Source organism: Staurois parvus, unplaced genomic scaffold (genome assembly GCF_062004578.1).
Source record: "Staurois parvus isolate SC_StPar_1 unplaced genomic scaffold, SC_StPar_1.0 ptg000465l, whole genome shotgun sequence".
Lineage (NCBI taxonomy): Eukaryota > Metazoa > Chordata > Amphibia > Anura > Ranidae > Staurois > Staurois parvus.
In genome coordinates, this window is record NW_028318261.1 from 1622747 (window position 1) to 1635822 (window position 13076).

General features: G+C 43.6%; 1 protein-coding gene across 2 annotated transcripts in view; it reads left to right on the forward strand.

Moving 5' to 3' along the window:
- Positions 1-1314: 1314 nt before the first annotated feature.
- The window catches only part of FLT3LG (fms related receptor tyrosine kinase 3 ligand), a 330147-nt gene continuing 318385 nt past the window's right edge, over positions 1315-13076 (forward strand). For both annotated transcript variants that reach the window (XM_089689005.1, XM_089689006.1), the window contains exon 1: positions 1315-1516. The gene's annotated coding sequence lies outside the window, so the exon portion shown is untranslated. The remainder of the gene's footprint in view (positions 1517-13076) is intronic.

Genomic DNA, 13076 nt, shown 5'->3' on the forward strand with positions numbered 1-13076 from the left:
ATCTCCTGTACTGTGTCTGCAGTCCATTAGTTCAGAATTTTTTTTTTCCTGTTTTCTGCCTCTAAAACCTAGGTGCGTCTTATGGTCAGGTGCGTCTTATACGGCGAAAAATACGGTAACTTGGCATAAATTAATTTATTTGCATTTAATTGTAATGGTTCAAAGAATGTTTGGAAAAATGTTCGGCCCTCCACCATGTTCACTTCATCCTGTTCAAGTCATCCAATCTGGCCCTCTTTGAAAAAAGTTTGGACACCCCTGCCCTAGAGATTTAGATTTCACATCTGCACTCTTTCTTTTACTGTGGCAGACTTTGGCATCTGCCTGTGGACCTCTATTCATTTCCATGTTGAATGAAAGTTCTTCCAAGCTGTAAGATGGTGCAGCACATTTTGATCAGTCAAAGCTTGACCTCTGCTATGATGCACCACATCTACAGTAGCAGCGAGAAAAATCTCAGGTGTTCACAATCATCTAAGCATGCTTTTACTAGTCTTGCAAAGGTTTCTGTAATGTAAAATATATGGAAACTTTGAAGAGAAAGTTAATTTACCATACACTGGGGTCTCTCAACACTTGAACAATGAGATCCTCTAACAATTCCTTCCCATCCAGCATATACATAGTGTACATGACACATTACATTCCAGAAGAGTTATCATTGTTAAAATATGGGAGATGCAGTTTTTGTACGCTTGTAAAAGGTCAATTACTGTGTAGTGGTGGGGCTACCATCCATGCCATTCTACGGCAGTATGTGCCTAATATTGTATGCCTGTGCATTAGCCTATGTTTGGCTTTGACTATTTGTTTACGTACACAACCCATTGTTGTATAACTGTGTTGGATTGTTTAAACTGTGCAAAAAATTGTGTTCCTGTGGTGCTAATAAATGCCTCCTACTGGCTGATGCAAGTGAATGGAGCTGTATTTGTGAGCACTGAGATATATCACTGGAGACTTAAGAGTTAAGAGAACAATAGGTGGTTGAAAGTTCTGAAAGCCACTCAAAACCTCTATATTTATAATAACACTATGGAAATGTTGCACTGGGAAGTTATGTAGACTGATCTTTTCAGCTCAATACATAGATCAAACAGAAGCTCTACTAAAATTCCAGAAATGTGCAGATAGGTAATCAAAGAACTGGAAATAGAATATATAATACGCACACAAAGGAAGTTTGCTCTTATAATCTTTTATGTAACAAAACATCAATGGGTGTAGTGACGTACTGTCACACACACACGTCTCTAGAGGCTACTTTTCATACTTTCACTTTCACTTTCCTCCTGCGGACAGGGAGCCCGTCAGAGAAATGTAATCACCCCCTCTGTCTGAGCCTGTGTGGATGTCGTGTATGGATGACACACACGTGGGTAACACAGCTCTTGACGGGGATTTCCAAAGAAACCTGGAGCTTTAAATAAGGCAGAGATTATCAGAGACCATGCTCTGTACCCACCCAGTAGCAGCATATCTGTAACACTGCTTTCATCCTGATCACAATCATCAGGTAAGTGACAAAAGCTTATTACAGATCTATTTTACAAATATGTGTGTATTGGGAAAGATTTGCGGACTCTTAACCTTTGTCCCTGAGCAGAGCCCGGGTTATACAATAGATTGCTCTGCATTCTCTGCTGATCCCTTTAAACTAACCTATCTGACAAACCAACTGAGCTGTCATTGCAGAGTAAATGCACAGGGCTTGGCTGTTCTGCTGATCATCTGGCTTCACAACACTGTGAGTTAGACTTTTTTAAATGTGCCTTTTTGTTTACCAAACCTCTGAAAAATGATCTGTGGTGGATAGTTTTTTAGTTTTTTTTCAGAGGAATTTGTGCATTACATACGGTTGCATCACAGCAGAAGCAATATGGACTACCTCCCCCCCCCCCCAATCGCCATTGCACAGTTTAAGTGTGCGCTGGGGGCAGTAGAAACACAGATCAACTGCCTGTTTTTACTGACCCCTGGATGCTCATGTGAAAGAGGCCTTACTGACATGAGCTGGCCATTTATTATGTGAATCATCAGGAACCAGACAAAATTTGCCCCCTCTAGGATGACATCTTTCAATTGGACAGTCAAATGGAAAATCCAGATGCTGCCACTGTTCAGTAATTCTGACAACCGTCGGAGCTGCATGTTATAATACAATAGATTCATCCATTTGTGCTGTATACTGTAGATAGAGAGATTTGTTTATATATATATATATATATATATATATATATATATATATTCAGCTTTCAGTCTGAATGAAAAAAAATCTATGTGTATAGCAAGTCCTATATTTGCAAATGATCCATTACAGAGATCTGACCATGAACAAGATCTATTGCTTATAAACGACCAACACAGCAAAAAAAAGCTCAACATGATCCACATTTGTCTGTTTTGTTGGTGAAAATGATTGTAGATAAAACAGTGATTTAGGGCAGATGTTTTCTGAAAAATAGAGTTGCTTTCATCTAAGCCAGGGGTCTTCGAACTTTCTAAAGAAAGCCAGTTTACTGTCCTTCAGACTTTAGGGGAGCCAGACTGAACCCAGTGGGAGTAAACAGTGCTCAATTTTTGGTTTTAGGGGGAAAAATAGTTGGTCTCAGTGGTAGGAATATTGCCCCATTGTTGGTGTCAGTGGCAGGAATAATGCCACAAGGGCCAGATAAGGGCAAGGAAAGGACCACATCTGGCCCCAGAGCTGCAGTTTGGAGACCACTGATCTAAGCGATTGTCATATTAAATGATTGAATGCCCAGCATAACTGTATTGACCCAATGGGACAGAAAGATCAGCAATAGCAGCCTCTGGTCCCTTTAAGGAGTTTTGCAATTCAATTAAACAACTTATGACATAGATAAAGGTTTAGGGAGGACGTCTACATAATTCTTCTACAGTTTTTTAGTACATCTAAAGAAGATTGAAGAACAATTATACATTCAGATTGCAAGATGTATGGCCAGCCTAACGCTAGTGACACATGCATAAGTTTTGTTTTTAGTTTTAGGATAACATATTGTCAGTATTCTTTTTTTTTTACATGCAACACACTTTTGCTGCTTTGTTTTGAAGTTACGCTCAAAATTTGATCAAATTCACAATTATTTTCATAACATTTTCCTTCTGAACAGTTTTCTATTGTGCTTGAAAAAGATAAAATGAAAATATAGGCCGAAATGGCATACCTGAGGGCCTGTGTGCCTTTGCTCACCCCCATGCTCACTTCCCTCCGCCTCCTCCTCCCCACTCCTACGCCATTCCGAGAGAGGTGATGCTCGCCCCCTTTGCTTCCCTGAGGGCGCCAGCTACTATAATTGTGTGTGGGGGAAGGGGGAGGGGGGTTTCCTGTGTCTTATTTAGTCCCCTTGATACTTATATTTTTGTGGGTTTGATGACGGGCCTTGATCTTAGGGGGCTTCATTGGTAACTGCTGAACAGGGGCTTATTGACGTTTTATCTGTTCTTGTCATGCTCATTCATGTTTTGATAATGTTGACTTGTTATGTTTTTGCCTTGTGATGCGGTTTGCCTGTAATATGTGCAGGGGTCTTTCGCTGTTCTCCGTTTAGCGAGGTGCCCCTTTACTGTCTTGCGCTCACCTTGGCTTAGGCTGTCCTTCCCAATGCGTTCACTCTGTATGTGCCTTTACACTTCTTTAATACTAAGTGTAGCTAGACCTCTCGCTCGGCAACATTTCACTTGCGATACTTCTAATAAATCTGCCCAGGTCTTCTTCTTCTGCATGTTACATAACACTTCATCCCCCACGGAAGACCGGTACCCAAACCTTCTCTGTGCTCCACCCCTGCGGACTCCTGACACCACTTATCTCTCTCGAACCCCGCCCCCTTATTCTTGCCTTTTTTTTTTATAATTTCCCATAGGGGGCTACCGGCCGGCGGATGCGCACTTCCTGGTTTTACGCCGACCTCGTTCCCCACACAGTGAGCTCGGCGAGCTTCCACTGATCCTTTTCTTTTGGCTTCTATCTTTATCTTTTTTCTGAGCTTCTCTTTTATCTTTGTGCTTCTCTTCCTTTTTCCCGTCCTTTTCCCCTTTTCCTGTTTCTCTTTCTCTCACGTGGAACAGCGGGTCTGTTCCTCAAGCCGTATCCTATCTATAATCTTCTTTTCCACCCCCCCCCCTTTTTTTTTTTTTCCTTTTCTTTCCCCTCCCCCCTTCCTTTTCCCATCCCCCGAATCCTCGGCATACCGAAGCTTCGGACTCAGGCTTCGCCTTCCAGCAGTCATGCTTTCTTCCACCTCACGGCCGGGACAATTGTCTCTGAAACTCCTTTCACTTAATATCAAAGGTCTGAACATACCCGAAAAGTGCTCCATGCTCCTCTCTTACTTACACAAACAGAAAGCGGATGTGGTCTTTTTACAAGAAACGCATTTTCGCCAAGACTCCATTCCAAAGCTTTACAATTTTTGCTTCCCCACAGTCCTCCACGCCACCAACCCCCTGGCTAAGTCTAAGGGGGTTGCGATACTGTTCGCCAGACACCTCCAGTTTCATATAACAGATTCCATGGTGGATCCTGAGGGTAGATACCTGTTTATAAAGGGAGTATTCGCTAACAGACCTATCACATTCGCCAATGTCTATGCCCCCAATGTTCAACAGGTCTCCTTCCTGCGCTCAATCGTCTCTGACCTAGCCGCTTTCCAGGAAGGGTTACTGGTACTTGGAGGCGATCTGAATGTCCCTTTGAGCCCTCTGCTAGACTCCTCCTCGGGTAGTTCTTTTTTACCCTACAAGGCCCTCAGGCAAATACATATACAATTACAGCTTCTACAATTACATGACACCTGGCGTACACTTTACCCCACTGTTAAAGATTATACTTTTTTTTCCCCACCACACAATAAGTATTCTAGGATAGACTATTTTTTTTTGTCGCAACCAGATCTCCCTCTCCTCCATGCTGCTACCATAGAACCGATGGTCCTTTCCGATCATCATCCTATCACCATGACGCTTCGGTTTCCCATCTCGCACCCGCGCTCCAAATACTGGCGTTTGGATGCTTCCCTTCTTGCAGATGCCGCTATTGTTCAAGAGCTCCGCTCTAATATGGCTGAATATTTTTCCTTGAATAGCTCGTCAGACACCTCACCCATCACACGATGGGAGGCCCACAAGTGTGTCATTCGGGGCAGCCTCATAGCCATTGCGACGAGACGTAAGAAAGCCAAACAGGAGCGTCTGAAGCTCCTCTCAGATAGGATCCGCTCTTTGGAAAGAGTACACAAACAGACTCTGGCTGCGTCGACCCTTTTGGAACTCACAAGTACACGCACACAGCTTCTCACGGAACTGGGTAAGGTGGTTAGAAAAAGATACATTCTTTCACATAAGCTGTATTACGAGTTCGCAAACAAGAGCAGGAAATTTCTAGTCAGAGCTCTTTGTGAAAAACGGGCTAGTATGACGGTGCATAAAATCAGAGGCTCTGATGGCATTGAGGCTACATCCAACCCCGATATTGCCGCCCATTTTGAACGCTACTATAAATCTTTGTACAACCTCCCTCAGGAACGTCCCCCTATCCATTCGGACAAATCTAGAACTGCCTTGATCTCTGAATTTCTCCATCTCTACGGTTCACCCGCCCTCTCAGAGGATCTGGTGCACGCTTTGGAAAATGATCTCACCTTACTTGAACTGCAATCCGCAGTAAAACAGATGAAACCGGGGAAGAGCCCGGGCCCTGATGGTTTTTCAGCAGCCTATTATAAATCTTTTTTAGATATACTGGGTATTCCATTTCTCGCTGCTTTTAACACTCTCGCTCAACCTTCAGGGTCGCCTAACCACCTGTTGGAGGCTCACATTACAGTTATCCCCAAAGACGGGAAGGACACCACCCAGGTCTCCAATTATAGACCCATTTCCTTGCTGAACGTGGACGTCAAACTATTCGCTAAGATCATTGCTAATCGTCTTCTTCCCTTGCTTCCCTCCATGGTCGATTTGGACCAAGTAGGATTTATCCCTGGTAGAGAAGCCAGGGACAACACTATCAAGGCCCTTAATCTCCACCACTGGCTTCGCAGGTCTAACACTCCGGGTTTTTTCCTGTCCTTGGATGCAGAAAAGGCCTTTGACAGGATTGCCTGGGATTACTTGAACGCATCTTTAGTGGCACTGGGTCTGGGTGAGAAGATGCTTAACTTTATAATGGCCCTCTATTCTGCACCTACCGCCCGGGTCCGGGTGAACGGTCATCTGTCAAACTCCTTTCATCTACGGAACGGTACACGTCAGGGATGCCCCCTCTCCCCGCTTTTGTTTGTCCTATCCCTTGAGCCCCTGTTGCGGAAAATTCATTTAAACCCTGATGTTAAAGGAATCACGGTGGCAGACAAGGAATATAAGCTTGCAGCTTATGCGGATGATATTCTCTTGTTCCTGGCGGACCCTCACATCACCCTCCCGAACCTACTAAAAGACTTTGCCCTTTTCAGATATTTGTCGAATTTTAAAATTAATTTTTCCAAATCTGCCGCCCTTAACATTACTTTGTCTGCTGAGCTAGTCTCTGCTTGTGAGGCCCAATTCCCATTTCACTGGGAAAGGGATTCCCTAACTTATCTCGGTATCCAGCTCACCAGTAACCTTGATGACCTTTATGTGAAAAACTATCTTACCGCTCTTCGCTCTATGCAAGAAGACCTCAATAAATGGCACCGTCCCTGTTTCTCGTGGTTTGGAAGGGCAGCGATCATTAAAATGAACTTCCCCGTCTCCTGTATCTCTTCTAAACATTACCAATTCACTTACCTCTTGCTTTCTTTGCATCTTGCAAAAGACTGTGTTCACTGTTCCTTTGGAGCCACAAACGTCCGCGTATTGCCTACTCCCAATTAACCCTCTCTAAACTTAAAGGGGGTATAGGATTTCCTGATCTTTACCGCTACTATTGGGCTTGTCATCTTTCCCGGATAGTTGATTGGCACGTTCATACTGCCTCTAAAGACTGGATATCTATAGAGAATGCTTGCTCGCCCTTCCCCCTGGCATCGTTTCCTTGGCTCTCGCCGAAACACACGCCACAAGCTCTTCTCACCCATCCCTTGGTGGGACCTACGTTAAAAATTTTCCGATCGGCTTGTAGATCTGCAGCCATTTCTGACACACCCAACCCCCTGACCCCTATACGCCTCAACCCTGACTTCCCCCCTGGGATGCATAAAGACTTTTTAATGAAACACTGGCCACACAAACAGATCTTAGTGAAACATTTTCTCCACAAAGGCAAGGTGAAAACGCTCAGTGAACTGCAGGAAAGCCTGGGTATTCGCGAATTCCCTTTCTGGGTATATTTCCAGATCAGACATTATCTGCTCTCTCATAAATCCCCTCATAACTGGCATCGCTCTCTTACCCCATTTGAATCTGCATGCGCGAAGGCTGAACCGCGGAAACATCTGATCTCGGAGATCTACCCACTTCTAGTGGAGAGCCGGTCTTATGACTCCCTCCCCGCATGTCGGGCTTGGAAGAGAGATCTTAATGCTGAGCTGTCGGACTCAGACTGGGACCTGGTTTTCCAATACTCTCATAAATGTTCCCTCAATGTCTCGACACAACAAAACAGCTACAAAATAGCCTCTAGATGGTACCGAACTCCCTCAAGAATTCATCATTTTAACCCCGCCTTCCCCAACAGCTGCTGGAGATGCGGGACCCCGGATGGGTCCTTTCTTCACATTTGGTGGTCTTGCCCGATTCTTCAACCATTTTGGCAGGAGGTCCATAGGTTAGTAGTGTCTATAACTACCTTACCCTTAGCTCTCTCTCCTGCCCAATTCCTCCTCCATCACTCTTCCCCTCCCAGGGCTCAGTATTTTAAATCATTAGCCATGCACATGATCAACGCAGCCAGACTCTGTATTCCGGTTCTATGGGGCTCCACACGCTCTCCCTCTATCCGTGAATGGCTCACTCGAGTGGGTAAAACGGCGGACATGGAAGAACTGGTTGCGACTGCCCTCGATACTCCTACGAAATTCTCTCATGTATGGGCCTGCTGGACCCATTTTCTGACTACCCCGGAGTATCGATCCCTCATGGACCAATCTGTCTAAAACCTAATTTGGACTTCCTGATAGTGTTATTTAGTGGTATTTGACCTGAGGGTGCCATCATACTCCCCCCTGTGTTACACACGCTTTCTTTTGACGGCGATGATAGCTTAGGTTCCACCCACTCCCGCTACTGTTTGGCTTGAGGATAAGCTCTTTTTGACGGTTGTCCCTTCTCTTATTTTGCCCTCCCCACTTGCTTCCCTTCCTCCCCCCCTCCCCCCTCCCCCTTTTTTTTTTTCTTCTCTCCCCCTCTTCCTTTCCCTTTTTTCTCGCCTTCTCTTTTCTTTTCTTTTCATATGCTTTTACACGTTTTGGACAATTTTTCCGATAGCACACTGAGTATGCTGTCAGCATCACTTCCCGCAATTCGTTTGCGGTTCCCACGACAATTACTCCTACATTCGCACAATTCCACCATCGTATTCTGTAGTATTGACTCTCACATAGGCATCGTACTTGCTCTTCTCCCCCCTACAGATTTTTATCGCAAGACGTTATGGTGGAAGGCCAGACGTCTCTTTATTTTTAGCACTTGACAAGCATACCTAAATATTGCAGGCACAACCCTGTCGTGGCCTAGTTCATCCACACTGTTTGGTCTTGCGTTGGACCTCATTTGCCTTTGTATGATTTATGCTTTGCTGTTTGTCCTATGTGCATTTCATCTGTACATTTTCGTGTGATAATTTGTATCTTGTTTTCAATAAACTTTGTTTTTTGGAAAAAAAAAAAAAAATGAAAATATAATAATATTATATTATTATATATTATATTATATTCCTGTTAGTCAGGAACTGACATGCATATAGTAAGTGCCTCGGATCAGCAGATAGAATGCTTGCTCACCTCCACGCTGCGACCCCTGGGGCCAACACACATCAAAGGCGCTCAGCAGCAAAGGTGGAGAACTCCTAAGGGCCTTAAGCAATAATCCAGGAACCATCAGCAACAGTGGTGGTATCCCCCTTCCTAGTGATAATGCACCGGACAGCCTCTCAACCGATTCCAATAAAGAGGAGAGAAAAAAGAACAATAATTATGTTTTTCAGAGCTCTTTCTAGGCATTCTAGCCGGTGGTGGATATGCTTATCAAGTTGATCACTTTTACTGTCACCAATCAAGTTTACACAGAAATATATTATTGGACTTTGCACAAAGTTTTTTGGGACTTTACACCATGTTGTGTTAGTTCACATTTTTTGTGGCACTTCTAGTCACGTATGTCCATGCGTTTGTATCTGATATTTTTCACATGCATTTGATACTATTCATTTCTTGATATAGTCACTATTACTCATCACATTTGTTTTTTTTTGTTGTTTCATGTGCTGTCAGTTGGCTATATATGTTAATCACAATTTATTTGGTTATGGTTGCACTGTTATACAGTCATATGGTTTAATATCTTGTACGTTTTATCCATTCTTCTCATGTGTTATACTCTCTGAACAGGAGTAGTACCATACTTTCTTTTGTGTGTTCACCATTTTTCGTTGGGTGTGTATTTGTATTTGTGACGATAGTCCATTTATTATTGTGGATTTGTGGGTGTAGCAATCATGCACACCGAGATGGACGCAGTCATCCATCTTCTTAAGAATCATCCATTTTGTATCATTTCTACTCCCAAATCAGCTTTCCTCATCCCCCCTCCCTCTCTGTTGAGTGACATTTGGTCTGTTTGATGCAGATCACAGGCAGCAAACTCATTGGGAAGGCGTCATGGTTATAAATCCCACAACTAGCTGGTGCCCCTCTGTCTGTGAGACTCTTGCTGGAGAAGGGGTCGTAAGGCCATAAACCGAGCCCTCACTGAGCTTCAAAAGACTTTCCAGGGAGTCGTAAAACAGACTTACATTTTAAAACCCAGTTTTCCATATAATTTTATATCTCCAAAAAGGAAATAATTACACGAACATGGAGCACATTTTCGGATGGCTCACTTTAAGACAAGTCATCTGGTATATTACACCCCCTAGCTGGCATATACAGGAAAGCAGAAAATTATATCTCCTTAACCATTCAAGCAGGTACTTCATATTTCATATCTAACCGTTAAGCAGATGATTCTGGGTATTAATCTACTCATGGATAGAATGTTATATGTACTTAGGAAAAGTTATTGGCCATAGTATAATTTGTGAAGGCTTTGGTCATAGCCTGAGCTCCCCGCCTACACAACCCCCTCCCCAAATGAGGCGATCGGTTCTCGGCTTCAGGGAGACACCCTGCTGAGTTCCTAGATAAAGGCTGTGGTGCTTGAAGTAAAGCTAAGCTGAGTTAAGAAAAGTTGAAGAATCTCCCTTTTTAATATCGGAACTAACTTTGGGAGATAAGACCCTTTTGGCTCTGAAACCTGATCTGCTTAACCCAGTGGTTCTCAACCTTCCTAATGCCGCGACCCTTTAACACAGTTCTTTATGTTGTGGTGACCCCCAACCATAAAATTATTTACCCAGTAATTATAATTCATGAAGTGTCGTTTTTATCTCCAATACTGCTTCTTTCAACATAGTAGCTGCTTTTAACAGAGTAGCTGCTTTCAACACAGCAGCTGCTTTCTACACATTAGCTGCTCTTTACACATCGGAAATATGTGTTTTCCGATGGTCTTTGGCAACCCCTGTGAAAAGGTCGTTCGACCCCCAAAGGGGTCGCGACCCACAGGTTGAGAACCACTGGCTTAACCCAAGGCTGACGGCATGTACTTTATCCCTCTAAACTTCTTTCTGTTATTTCTTTGCTGTGCTATTGGTTTCTGTATATTTATATATATATATATATTGGCTACATCTTTTTCTGTAAATATTTTTATTGCACCCTTTTGACCTTTTAGTAATAAATCTTACTTCTGAAAGTGTTGAACTGTTTCTAAAGCTCTTTAATGCAAACTAAGCACCCCTGCCTCTGAAGAGCGCAACTGTGTGTGAGTTTTAAACTTTGGTATATCGCTGCCTGCGGTGACAGTGGTATACCGACGCTTATGCAAACATCATTTGCTGATATTGCGGAGTTTCCTCTTTCTCTGTACAAAAAGAGGTGGTGGCAGTGTGAAGGGTTACTTGTGTAATTAACCTGACCCAGTAAAAATCGCTCTCAGACTGCAGGTACACAGGTTGTGGTCCATTAGCTGGAAAATCTTTGTGCAGGGTGCAGCTGGGCGTGGCATTGTTACGCATGTGACAGCGCGGTTTTAGATTGGCTAGTCCTTCGATCACGAGTTTGGTGAGAAAGGCTGGGGTCTGACGCCGCGATCGTCACAGTGGGTACATTCTTTTCTCACTTTTCTTTGCTGATCATTGTTATGTAGACTGTTTTCTTTATAGATAAGATTAGCGCAGCACCATTTTTCCTGCTGTTCTTCACTATTTGGTTATATAGTTGGGTGCTAGCAGCTATCCTGGGTTGTGGGGTGTTTAGTTTAGCACTTTTGTTGGGGTACAGTGGCAGCTCCGGAAGTGTTTCTATATTCACAGTTTAGGAGAAACTTGCTTGGACTGTTCCTGAGTGTCCTTGTCTCATGCAGATGTTTTAATCCCTCACCACTTTATCCAATAGTGAAAATGATTTTCCATTACCTATACTCAAAAAATGCTTCTTAAAGCTATAAAGGCACTGACAAGCTTTAAATAAAAAGTATCTTTTCATTTTTTAAATATTGATTAAATCCCCAAGGGCACCGAGTGCATGTGGTAATTGGTCCCCTTCAGATTCTTAGCACTCTGGTGGATTAAAAGCACATTTTTTCTGTTTGTGCTGTGCCGTAGCTCCAGCCAAGGCTGAAGCCCAATTTGTGGGCCTTCCTATGGGGGAGCTATAGCACTGTAGTCACCACCCCCTCTCTAAGATTTCTATTGTAAACAGCCCAGCAGTGCTAGACCTTCATACAATGCTGCGGGGCTGTGTCATATTTTTTCTAGCACAGTGTATGTTTGCTATTAGGCTCAGATCTATCACACAGCTTCAGAGTGCTGATGTATTTTTTTGCTTGTGTTGTGTTGACCCTACTCTTTGTGTGCTGAATGGCGGTGCTCATCTCTTGTGTGCGCCTTCTGACAGAAACAAACCCTTTCAATCAGCCCTCATTAGTATTCATCTTTGTGACTTCTTACTAGCAGTGTGTGGGTGTGTACGGGGGAGATTGAGCTGTCCGACCACATTGATCAGCAATTTACTTAACAAACTTGGACCAAGTGCTACATGCACTTGGTTTTGTGGGGGATTTAATACATATTTGCAATGCTTCTTCTTTTATAAGCATTTTAAATGCCAGTAAATATAAGCACTTTAAGTGGTTGTAAAGCTTAATTGTTTTAAAAATTATAGTAACAAACATGTTATACTTACCTGCTCTGTGCCATGGTTTTGCACAGAGCAGCCCCCATTCTCCTCTTCTCAGGTCCCCCCGCCGGGGCTCCTGGCTCCTCCTCTTCATTCAGTGCCCCCATAAGAAGCCACTTCCTATGGGAGCACTTGTGTTGGCTCACTCCTGAGCCCCTGTGCCTGTGTCCATGGAAACAGACAGCGGGGCACGGCCCAACCCCCCAGATCCCTCATCACAGAGTTTAAGTGATAGCAGCAGGAGCCTTTGGCTTTCTATCATCTGCCCAGTGAGAAGGGACAGTTTTGGAAGAGCTGCTGCTCTCATGCACAGCAAAGCACTGGATCACGACGGGGTTCAGGTAAGTACAAGGGGAGCTGTTTTTTTTTTACCTTAATGCATAGAAACCTTAAGGTTTTACAACCACTTTAATGATTACAGAGCTGCATTAAATCAAGCAGACTGTCAGCTATTATTATTTTTTTACTCCTGGTGTCTCCCCCCCCCGATCTCATAACTGGAAAACACTTCCGTCTTTTATAGAAAGGTTTCTTGCCTAAGTGAGAATGATGTAGGTTTTCCCTGCTGCCTCCTGGGTTGTCCATTGGGATGGAGACTTAAGATGGAGGCCTGAGCATGAAGTTCCTATTTAA